We start from the raw sequence: 13,343 nt of genomic DNA on the forward strand, positions 1-13,343 counted from the left end.
AAAGTGGATGAAATGGATGTGCTCAGGGCTCAGAAGCCCTACTCCACCGCCATCTTACTCGGTTTTGACAGCTGGTAGAGGTGACACGCTTTTGCTTGAAGTGGATGCCACGTTTATTGGTCTGCTTGATATTCCAGTGTATTTTAACAGTACAATGTGCCAAGTAGGACAAGTCAGGTGAAGCAAACACACAGAATGCTGAACAAACTCAGCATAATTGGCAGTATCTGTGGACAGAAAAACAGAGTTAACGCTTCAAGTTCAGTGGGACTCTTCCTCAGAATTGGAAAGTTTGTCTTTTGACAGAGGCAGAGACCCAGTAGAAAAAAACAGAAAAAGTGGTTGAGAATGATGGAGAAACAAACAAAATGGGTGTAAATTAAGGTGCAAAGAGGAGAGTAGTAAACGAGACAAGGCTGTGGTAGCTGATGGGTTGTTGACAGAAGGTAAGAGCAGTGGAGAACAGACATAATGTAGTTAGTTTCTGAAATATTTGAATTCACTATTAGGATTTCAAGGCTATAAAATGCCTCAGCAGAAAATGAGGTATTGTTTCTCAAGGATGTGTTGTCCTTTGATGAAACATTGCAGCAGGCCTAGGACAGAAATATGAGCATGACAGCAAGGTAGTTTATTCAAATGGCAAGAATCTGGGGGGTCAGGGTCATTCCTACGGATAGATGTAGGTGATTGTCACACATAGAGTGTGCCCTAAAATGTTGGGACTGCGGTCTAACCAAAGACCTGAAGGAGCAAGCAGTGAGTTGGGTACATGTTTTGACTTTCACATCGAACTTAGTTCCCATCCAGTTTCTCTCCAGTGCATGAAGAAATGGAATAAATCATTTCGATAAGGCAATCTCAGAAATGAAAACAAAAATAGATGGAGAAACTCAATAGGTCTGGGTCTGAGCAGTTCTGGAGAAGAGTCACCGGACCCAAAGCATAAACTCTACCTACTCTTCACAGATGCCGTCAGACCTGCTGAGTCTCTCCAGTTATTTCTGTTTCTGTTTCACATTTCCAGCATCTGCACTTCATTGTTTCAAGTTTAAACACTAATGCCTCCCATCTAGATGACATTTTCAGTGGCTTTGGAGCCCTCCTATGAAGCACTGCTGTACTGTATCTTCTGGAATTTACTTGGCTCCATTTCTGCTGCTTCCGGTTGCCAGTTCCGATAGTTCATTGTAGTTGCCGGTATATTGAGTCCAGGTCAATGTGCTTGTTGATGGACTCCGTGGATGAGTGCCATGTGCCTAGGAATTTTCTGGCTGTCCTTGTTTAGTTTGTCCAATGATCATTGTGTTGCCCCAGTCGAATTTGTGGTCCCTGTCATCTGTGTGTATAGCTACTAGGCTCAGTTGGTTTTGGTGTTAGTGGATGCGGATTGCTAATTGGCTGCTAATTTTTCCTATATTGTGTTTCATGCAGTCTTTGCATGGAATCTTGTAAATTTCATTTATCTTGCACATGATGGATATAGAGTCTTTTGCCCTGGTGAGTTGTTGTCTGAGCGTGCCTGTCAGTTTACGGGCTGTCATGAATCTTAATGGTTGGAGAAGTCTAGCTGTTAGTTCTGAAATGTTTTTTATATAAAGCACTATGGCTAGTGAGTTAGGTCATGGCATGTCCTCATCACGTTGTTTGTCTGTTAGTTATCTGTGGATGAAGTTGCAGGGATATCCGTTCTTGATGAAGACTCTCTAGAGGTGGGGTTCTGCATCAATCGGGAATGCTGCAGCGTGTTGTAGCCCTTCTGAACAAGATCCTAATGCAGCTTCTCTTGTGTGTGTTTGTGTGTTGTAGTGCAGGACCTAGTCAGTGTGTGTGGCTTGGATCCAATATACCGGCCACTACAACGAACAACTGGTACTAGCAACCGGAAGCAGCAGAAACGGAACCAAATAAATTCCAGAAATCACAATACAGCAATGCTTCACAGGAGATTCCAAAGCACTGGAGATGTTGCCTAAACAGGGGATGAAGCATCAGCAAATCTACTTTCCAGCTCAGCGAGCATACCACAATCATGAGAAGGGTCACTGGAGCTACAAATCTTTACACAATCCTTGAACTAATGGCTTGCTAATGCAAATAGGACTGTCGCTGCTCACTAGTGAGATTCTCATCTCTTCATTAAAACCTGTTTGAGAAATTGAACTTCTTTTCTTGATGTTGGGAATCTCATTTCTGCCGCTCTCACTATTTTCCTAATTGACATGCCATTGCTGATATGGTTTAGGGCTGGGAAAATTCCAGACAGTATTTTTAGTTCAATCAATTTATACCTTTATTGTAGGAAATATGGCAAGACAACTTTATTTGAAATGAAACAATAAGCCACGCTTGAAAAAGATGACCCAGAGCAATACATGAGATAAAAATGTAATTCTAATAAAATTGAAATAAAGACAACAAATTTTAGGAAACAACAACATGTACTCACGATCCAAGGGCAAATATAATGTCGACACCCAATTATAACCTTGATTGTCCTCTTTCAGATGTTCAAAACCCAACGTGTATTTCTCGCAATACTTAATTTCACTTATAAATAGATAAAAATCACACAACACCAGGTTATAATCTAACAGGTTTATTTGGAAGCACTAGCTTTCGGAGCGCTGCTCCTTCATCAGGTGGTTGTGAAGCAAGACCATTAGACTCAGGAATTATAGCAAAAGATTACAGTGTCATGCAAGTAAAATGATATATTTAACAAACCTTGATTGTTGTAAAGTCTTTAGAGTGGGTTATAGGTTTCAGTTCATTAATATCAAAAGCCCAGAACTTCTTCTAAGTTACATTCTCAAGATAAGTTATCACATTCTCAAGATATAAAAAAAAGGTGATATCTCAGCCTAGACAATGTCTTAAAGGTGTGAGGTCAGAGTCTGTCTGTATCTCAATCTTGACTCAGGTTCTATTTCCAAAGTGGAATTTACAAGATATTACATGGATTCACTGTCTGCATTGACTATCTACCAGTTGTGTATTTTTTGAGCAAAATGGAATGTATCTGTAAATATAATTCTGCAAATACAAATTCACCCCATAGACTTATATATGTGTGTGCAGTGCACACAATGTGACTCAAAAGAAGTTCTCGGATTTACACACCAATGAACCGAAACCTGCAATCCACTCCAAAAAATGAAAGGCTCAACAATAAACAAAGCTTGCTAAATACACCATTCCACTTGCATGACCCTGCATTCCCCCATTACAAATTCCATGTCCCATAGTCCCACTGCACAACCACCTGAAGAAAAAGCGTCAGGTTTCAGTTCCTTGGTGTGAAAATCCCAGAACTTCTTTTGAGTAATATTCTCAAAATAAATTACGTTTTAATTTTTAAAAAAGTGACATCCCAGTCAGGGAACACGTCAGTGGTCAGGGATGTTCAGCCTCAGATCTTTGGCTGACCATCCCCTAAGGTGGACTTCAGGACAGGCAACAATGCAAAACAACCAAGCAGAAGCTGATAGACAAGTTCAGGACCCGTGAACTTGGCCTTAACCAGGACCTTGGATTCATGTTATATTATAGGTGACCCCACTACACTATACACTCTCCCACACAAGCACACATACACACACACTCTTACATACTCACACACTCACGCAGATCCTGTCTCATACACACACACATACACCTCCCCATACTCACACCCACGCGTGCACCCTCTCACAGGCTGATACCCCATCACACTAGCGCACATTTTACCAAGTGTGCACATTCGGAAAAACACACTCTCTCACATGCACTCACACCCACATGCACACATACCGTCTCTCTCTCTCTCTCTCCTGCACGTGCATACACATACAAGATTATAGGTGAATTTGTATTTGCAGAATTATATTTACAAGTACATTCTATGTTGCTCAAAAAAAAAACACAACCAGTAGATAGTCAATGCATACAATCAATACATGTAATATTTTGTAAATTCCACTTTGGAAATAGAACCAGTCTGACTCAAGATCAGGATACAGACAAACTCTGACTTTACACTTTTAAGGCATTGCCTGAGCTGAGATATCAGCTTTTTTAATAAAACCTTAAACTTATCTAGAGAATGTGATTTAACAGAAGTTCTGGGATTTACATATTAATGAACTGAAACTTGTAACCTGTTCGAAAAGACAAAAGACTTCACAACAATCTAGATTGTTAAATGTATAATTTTATTTGCATGACACTATAATCTTTTACTATACATCCTGTGTCTCATGGTCCTACTCCACAGCCACCTGAAGAAGAAGCAATGCTCCGAAAGCTAGTACTTCCAAATAAACCTGTTGGACTATGACCTGGTGTTGTGATTTCTAACTTTGTCCATGTCAGTCCAACAGTAGCTCCTCCACATCATGCCTTACAAGTAGGATATTGAACTGTGTTGAGAAACTTCCAACATGAAAAATGAATACAAGATGTACCTGATCTACACCCTATTAGAATAACTTCAGTACAGGAAAAAAGAAAGTGCAAATTAATTTGAATAATTCCACTGCTTTTTGACATTTTAAACTATTAGATAAGATTAGTATTTCCTCATGGCTCCAATTGAACTCACAATAGTAAGGTTGGCCACAATCCTATCATTTCAATATCTCAAAAAAGACACTCTGTCATTAAGTGAGAAACCTTTATTTCTATTCTATCATTATTTTTCCAAATGTCCAACAGCTTCATATCAATTTAATCATGTTCACCACACATGTCCTTGTTATCTCCTTTGAAATTTCCAACAAATATTTGAGCAAAAATCGATCTAATATAAAACGAAGCTACAATTTGTGCATGTTAATTCTATAGTATAAGTGAAGCAGCTATGAGTAGCAGATGGGGTGTGAAAGATTGCAGTGTTCATTCACAGAATCAAATACATTCATTTTCTAAGATTCAAGTTTGCAATTAGAAATACAATTTTTATTGTTCATTCATGGGATGAGGGCATCACTGGCTAGGCCAGCATTTATTAGCTAGTAGGAAATTAAGAGTTAATCACATTGCTGTGCATCTGGAGTCACATGTAGCCCAGACCAGGTAAGGATGGCAGTTTCCTTCCCTAAGGGACATGAGTGACAAAACTCTACTAAAATACTCAGAGTTCACATTAATTTGAATTCCAGCAAAGTTTCACCAGTCACCAGTGCTGTCAGTGTGGTTGAGAAGAGTTGAGAGATAAAACAGTAACATAACCAGTTGTTAGAGAGCATGCTGGTCTCTCCAGCTGTACTTTTCATCATTGATGTTCACTGAAAACAACAGAACCTTTAAACAATATCTAATTTTGTTTTTCAATGAGTGCTTCAATATCTCAGATGGCCCAATCTAATGAGGGATGTTTCTGTGTCCTGAATGAAAAATCTTCTTCAGTCAAGACAACCCAGAAACTAATATCATTTGGACTTGGGATTAAAGGATCAAATAGCTTACTCCTACTTCTATTTCCCTAGTTTCTCTGACCTTGTGTAACTATATTCTTCAGCTGGAATTTCAGCTTTGTAACATCCTGAGTGAAGTAGTTATGTTCACTTCTTCATCATCTGTCCTAGCAGAAGAGGTAAATGCTTACGGTTGCAGCAAGCCTGACTGACTGTCTGAAATATAAGGTCTCTCCTTTTCACAGATAAAGAACTGTCTGCTTTAAGCAATTGTTTTTCCAGACCAACAAATGCTATGAGAGAAGGAGTTCCAGAATTCTGACACAACAGCATTTTAAATTGCTGCATTTTTAAAATTCTGATATACACTTTCAAAACTTCTCCATTTTTAACAGACCTCTCTATACTTGGACGTGATATAAACTCTAAACGAAGTCTTGAACTCAATTTCTGTTTGTACTTAAGTAGAAGTAAAAAAAAAGTAATAATTACATTTCAACAATATATTTGTTTTGCGTGAAGGAGAGAAGTGAGTGTTTTTTCACTTTGTTTTAAAAAAAACTTGCATTTTAAAAGAAAAACACCTAAAATTTTAATTATGTTTACAAGTTATTTTTGTCTTGAAGAAGCTATTTAATGCACTTCTATTTAATGATCGAGGCATCTAAATGAATTATGTGCTTGTTGGAGATTAAGGATGAAAGGTGGAACTGAGGAGGTGTCCTTGACCTGCTGTTGCACTGCAGCTCACCAGCATGAGACAGTGGTACCTGGAAGTCTAAATACTACATTTCTTGAATAGAAGCTGAGAGTAAATCAATGCTTTCCGACCACATTTATATCCAAATAGAACTACTTTATATAATATTTGTGTAGCTATGTAATAATCGCACAGCCATTTGCATATATTTTTGTCATACCAGAATAAAATTGTTCGAGTTTTTTGATGCTACTTCCTTTATCTTTCAACCAATTATTTAAAAACTTAAACTTAGTTATTTTATTTCATGTTTACAGACCTTCGTAATGTAGGGCTCACTTAGCTGATGCCTATATCCAGTTCTGCTAATTAGTCAATGTAACCTTTGGCTATCATGCAATAAACTATATTTTGTTTTTTTAGACAATTGTCTCCAGGAAGTGATGTCAAAAATCCCAAGTGCTCCCAGCAGTACTTCTGTCATTGACTGGATTTGACTTACTGTTGTCATGTAGAGTCATAGAGTCACACAGCACAGAAACAGACTCTTTGGTCCAACTAGTCCATTCTGAGCATAATCCCAAACCAAACTCGTTTCACCTGCCTGCTTCTGGCCCAAAGACTTCCAAAACCTTTTCTGTTCATGTACTTATCCAAATGTCTTTTAAATGTTGCAATTGTATCCACATCCACTACTTCCTCAGGAAGTTCATTCCACCCACAAACCATCCTCTATGTAAAAATAGATTTTCTCCTGTATCTTTTTTTAAATCGCTCTCCTCTCACCTAAAACAAATATGCCTCCTAGTCTTAAAATCCCCCATCCAAGGGAAAAAAAACTACCATTAATTCTATCTATATTCTTTATTCTTTTATAATCTTCTATAAGCTCACCTCTTAATCCTCATACGCTGCAGTGAAAAAGTCCCAGATTATCAAACCTTTCTTTTTAATTCAAACCTTCCATACCCAGCAACATCAGGGTAAGTCTCTTCTGAGCCCTTTCCAGCTTAGCAATATTCTTCATATAACTGGGCAATTGGAACTGGCATAGTATTCCAAAAGAGGCCAATGTCCTGTGAAAAGCGTTGTCTTGTGTGCTCCACAAGCAGATCGTACCATACACTGTACACCAGTGTAGCAGAACAGAGTGCAGATTACAGTGTTACAGCTGCAGAGAAGATGCACAAAGTGAGACAGAGAGAGAGAACGTTAACAGTTGAAAGGTCCCTTAAAACATCTGATATCAGTGGGTAAGAAACTGTTCTTGAATCTATTAGTACACGTATTCAAACATCTGTATCTTCTGCCTGACAGAAGAAGGTAAAAGAGAGTATAACCTGGATGGGAGGGGTCTTTGATAATGTTGGTTGTCTTCCCAAAGCAGCGGGAAGTATAGATAGAGTTAAGGGGTGGAAGGCTGATTTGTGTGATGGGCTGTATTCATGACTCTGTTGTTTCTTGTGGTCTTGGGAACAGCAGTTGCCATACCATACTGTGTTGTATCCAGATAGGACGCTTTCCATATATCCATATATCCATATATCTATAAAAATATAAAAATACATCTATAAACATTGGTAAGCGTCTTTGTGCACATGCTGAATCTCCTTAGCTTCCTGAGGAAGTAGAGGTGTTGTACCTTTCTGGCTATCACATACACATGGATAGATCAGGACAGATTCTTGGTTTGATCATCACTCTCAGGAACTTGATGCTCTCGACCATCTCCACCTCCGCATTATTGATTGTGTGTTAGTGCAAACAGGATGTTATAAAGGTGTGGGATATGGAACTGGTGGTGGAATAGGAGGCACCAGCCGGAGTTCGTCTATTCCGCCTGCTCATCTTCTTCTGTCCTTCTTTCTCTTTGTTTATTTTCTCCTACTGCTGTTGTTTCCTTATTCTTCTTCTCCACCTTTCTTCCCTTCAACTCCCAGCCTCTGATGATAACTCTTGATTTCTGGCGACCTCCAGCAACCTTCAATAAGGAGTGGCGATCCCCGGCCTCCGGCAAGTGACAATCCCTGACCTCTGATGATGACCTCTGGCCTCCAGCAAACAGGGAGCCCAGCCTTCGGCAATGATCCCCAGCCTCCGGCGAGCAATGGTCTCAGCCTCAGCAACCATTCCCAGACTAGTACAGTACCCTCCCGTAGCAGCCTCCCACATTGGAACGGCAACCTCCTGGCCTCTTGCAGTGGCCTCCCAGTGTTGGCATGATGACCTCCCAGCCTGGCACAATGATCTCCAACAGCAGCCTCCCAGTCTGGCATAGTGATCTCCCCCAGCAGCCTCCCAGTGTGGCACAGTGGTCTCCTGCAGCAGCTTCCCAGTGTGGCAGGGCAGTTGTTATGAGGGACTTTAATGTTCCAAATATTGACTGGGAATACTATACTTCAAGTACTTTAGGTGGGTTAGTTTTTGCCCAATGTGTGTCAGGATGGTTTTCTGACACAGTATGTAGACAGACCAATAAGAAGTGAGGCCACATTGAATTTGGTACTGGTTAATGAACCGGGCAGGTGTTAGATTTGGAGGTAGGTGAGCACTTTGGTGAGAGTAACCACAATTTGGTTCTGTTTACTTTCGTGATGAAAAGGGATAGGTATTTACCACAGGGCAAGAGTTAAAGCTGGGAAAAAGACAATTGTGATGTGATTAGGCAAAATTTAGGATGCATAGAATGGGAAGGAAACTGCAGGGGATGCACACAATTAAAATGTGGAGCTAATTCAAGGAACAACTACTGCAGATCCTTGATAAGTATGTACCCGTCAGGCAGGGAGGAAGTTGTCGAGCGCAGGAACCGTGGCTTACTAAGGAAGTTAAATCTCTTATTAAATACTAAGGAAGAAGAAGGCTTATGTTAGGATGAGATGTGATGGCTCAGTTAGAACGCGTGAGAGTTACAAGTTAGCCAGGAAAGACTGAAAGAGAGAGTTAAGTAGAGCCAGAAGGGGACATGAGAAGTTATTGACAAATGGGATCCAGGAAAACCCTAAGGCTTTCTATAGGTATATCTGGAATAAAAGAATGACTAGAGTAAGGTGAAGGCCAATCAAACATAATAGTGGGAAGTTGTGCGTGGAGTCAGAGGAGATGGGGGAAGTGCTAAATGAATACATTTGGTTAGTATTCACACTAGAAAAAGACAATGTTGTTGAGAAGAATGCTGAGATACAGGCTAATAAACTAGATGGGATTGAGGTTCACAATGAGGGGATGTTAGCAATTCTGGAAAGTGTGAAAGTAGATAGGTCCCCTGGGCTGAATAGAATTTATCCGATGATTCTCTGGGAAGCCAGGGAAGAGATTGCTGAACCTTTGACTTTGATCTTTATGTCATCTTTGTCTACAGGAATAGTGCCAGAAGGCTGGAGGATAGAAAATGTGCTTCCCTTGGTCAAGAAGGGGAGTAGAGACAACCCGAGTAATTATAGACCAGTGAGCCTTAATTTGGTTGTGGGTAAAGTGTTGGAAAGAGTTATAAGATATAGGATTTATAATAATTTAAAAAGGAATAAGTTGAGTAGGGAATAGTTAACATGGTTTTGTGAAGGGTAGGTGGTGCCTCACAAACCTTATTGAGTTCTTTGAGAAGGTGACCAAACACATGGATGAGGGTAAAGCAGTTGATGTGGTGTATATGGATTTCAGTAAGGTGTTTAATAAGGTTCCCCATGATAGGCTATTGCACAAAATACGGAGGCATGGGATTAATGGTGACTTAGTGGTTTTGATCAGAAATTGGCTAGCTGAAATATTTCCCATCAACCATCAGAGGCTGGTGGTTGATGGGAAATATTCATCCTGGAGTTCAGTTACTAGTGGTGTACCGTGAGGATCTATTTTGGGTTCACTGCTGTTTGTCATTTTTATAAGTGACCTGGATGAGGGCGTAGAAGGATGGGTTCATACATTTACGGATGACACTAAAGTCGGTGGAGTTGTGGATAGTGATGAAGGATGTTGTAGGTTACAGAGGGACATAGATAAGCTGCAGAGCTGGGCTGAGAGGTGGAAAATGGAGTTTAGGTGTGGAAAAGTGTGAGGTAATTCACTTTGGAAGGAGTAACAGGAATGCAAAGTACTGGGCTAATGATAAATGCGTGATTGTGTAGATGAGCAGAGAGATCACAGTGTCCATGTACATAAATCCCTGAAATTTGCCACCCAGGTTGATAGGATTGTTAAGAAAGCATATAGTGTGTTAGCTTTTATTGGTAGAGAGATTGAGTTTCAAAACCATGAGGTCATGCTGCAGCTGTACAAAACTCTGGTGCGGTCGCACTTGGAATATTGCGTACGGTTCTGGTCACTGCATTATAGGAAGAATGTGGATGCTTTGGAAAGGGTTCAAAGGAGATTTACTCGGATGTTGCCTGGTTTGGAGGGAAGGTCTTATGAGGAAAGGCTGAGGAACTTGAGGCTGTTTTTATTGGAGAGAGGAAGGTTGAGAGGTGACTTTATTCAGACATATACAATAATCAGAGGGTTAGATCGGGTGGACAGTGAGAGCCTTTTTCTTTGGTGATGGCTAGCACGAGGGAACATAGTTTTAAAGTAAGGAGTGATAGATATAGGACAGGTGTCAGAGGTAGTTTCTTTACTCAGAGAGTAGTAGGAGCGTGGAATGCACTGCCTGCAATAGTAGTAGATGTGTCACTCTAAAGGCATTTAAAAAGTTATTGGATAGGCACAGGGACGAGAATGGAACAGTGTAGGTTAGATGGGCTTCAGTTTGGTTTCACAGGTAAGCGCAACATCGAGAGCTAAACGGCCTGTACTGCACTGTAATGTTCTATGTCCTATGGTCTAAGCTGTGCCCAGGTACTTTTGTATCTAAGTCGGCACTGTAATTGGCGATGTATAAACTTGTCACTCTACTCACTGAGTGTATGTGACAATAAAGTTATTCTAATTCTAATTCTTGTACCTGATGAGACAAGCTGCACTTAATTTCATGTAGAAACTTGTTCGAGCTCATGGAGACAAATCTTCCATGATAATTTCTGAAAAATTGGCACTTTGCTTTTTTTTGGTAAAATTCAGCCCATTGTTCTAGAAATTGGCCCCATCTAGAAAACTCACCTGAGTACAGGGTGAATTAATCACCAACTGGAGATTCTGGCAGTTGTGTTTGTTTTCAGGCCACAGAGAAGTTTTCAAAATTGACTTGATCGTTTAGGCACTCTCAAATTTAGGGAAGCCATTTTTCTTTTGGATTTGCTAGGAAAATGATTAATGTAACTCAATACAATAAGTCTTCAGTTAAAATTGTATATGATACCAGAAAAGTGCAATTACATGTGAAATCACTTTAAGGAAATTAGACTGCCCCATTAAAATCAATACGACGTGTGGTTAGTTTGTGGTAATTTCTTATCAGAAGAGTAACAAAACTTTTCCCCTGAAAGGCAAAATATTTTATTTTGATGAATTCCTACACTTGGCAGGAGAAAAACTTTAGCGTTGAAATAAATTTTAAAAATAAAGAAAATATGCTAACTTTCTACTTATCTGCTGCTTACTGCCTCCATTGCTTGTCAAATCTCCCACTCACCATAGAACATGCATCCTAACATATCCAGGAGCTAAGGAATCCTACTGTCAATGACCCTACAGTTTGCAGCCTCTGCCTCTCCTTGACCCTTGTTTCGACTGCCAACCTTCCAATTTGCAGTATGTGCACCCTGATGGTTGTGAACCCTTCCTCTCAATGAATCTCCTCTTGCCTCTCTTGCTCACTGAGAGCAAAACCTCTGGAGATGATCAAAAAGAACAGTTGGCAAGAGGAAGGGGCAGTGACCAGCAGAGACCGGTCCCAAATTGCACCGTTACGTCATATATCCCTTTGAGCTGGGATAAAACAACTTTGAAATGAAATTTGTGACACTAAATGAAAATCTAGGTCCCATTAACTGACTGACATTGAGATGAATTGACTTAGAGCATAAGATCATAAGACATAGGAGCAAAAAATTAGGCCATTCGGTCCATTGAGTTTGCTCCACCATTCGATCATGGTTGATAGGTTTTTCAAACTCATTTTCCTGCTTTCTACCTGTTACCTTTGATCTCCTTGGCAATTAAAAACTTATCCATCTAGGTATTAAATATACTCAATTACTTGGCTTCCACAGCCTTCTGTGGCAATGAATTCTACAGATTTGCCACTCTCTGACTAAAGAAGTTTCTCTTTATCTCTGTTCTAAAGGGTCTTCCCTTAACTCAAAGACTATGCCTTCGGGTCCTCGTCTCTCCTGCCATGAAATCAGCTTCCCAGGGTTCACTCTGTCCAGGCCGTTGAGGATTCTGTAAGTTTCAATGAGATCTACCTTCATCCTTCTAAATTTCATCAGTATAGTTCCAGATTCCTCAAATATTCCTCATATCTTAAGCCTTTCATTCCTGGGATCATTTTTGTGAACTCCTCCGGATCTGCTCCAGGGCCAATACATCCTTCCTGAGGTATGGGGCCCAAAATTGCTCACAATACTTTAAATGGTCCATTTAAAATAGAGACTTACTGTATGACTAGAGGAGATTTGGCTTCAAAGTATATTTTAGTGGACTTAAAATGAAGTTACTCAAAAGTATTGGATTAAAACTGTGAACAAAGTTGTATGTGTAGTCAGTTTATTTTCAATCGTTTTCATCAAATTACAAACTTCAATTTCAACTTTTGCTGATGAAACAACGCTGAGTGATTTAGCAACATAGCAAGGACTTCTATAAGTTGGAGGTAGTCAGGTAGGTGATAGACGCGGAAAGGGATGATATTTTGAAAGGAAATGGACAGAACGTGCAAATTGTTTTACAGAACAAAGTCAAAAGGTGCAAACAAATGTGCAACTTGGCTCAAGTGCACTGCTTTCAAAAGCGGAAATGGAAGTGGATAATATTAAAGAAAAGGCCAATAGCACTCTTGAGTTTTATCAATAAGGTTGTAGAAAATAAAGTTAAATAAATGTAATATTAAGTTTGTACAATCAATTGCTTAGGTAACAGTTGAAGTATAGGATGCAGTTTAGAGCATTGAAGGAGGCAGTATGTTCATAGAAAGATTTGGCATGAGAATTTTTTTAATCATGAGAGGAGCTTTTACATACTGCAACTATATAGGGTGGCATGGTGGCACAGTGGTTAGCATTGCTGCCTCACAGCAACAGAGACCTGGGTTCAATTCCCGCCTCAGGTGACTGACTGTGTGGAGTTTGCACATTCTCCCTGTGTCTGTGTGG

Source organism: Chiloscyllium punctatum, chromosome 20 (assembly GCF_047496795.1).
Source record: "Chiloscyllium punctatum isolate Juve2018m chromosome 20, sChiPun1.3, whole genome shotgun sequence".
NCBI classification, from domain to species: domain Eukaryota; kingdom Metazoa; phylum Chordata; class Chondrichthyes; order Orectolobiformes; family Hemiscylliidae; genus Chiloscyllium; species Chiloscyllium punctatum.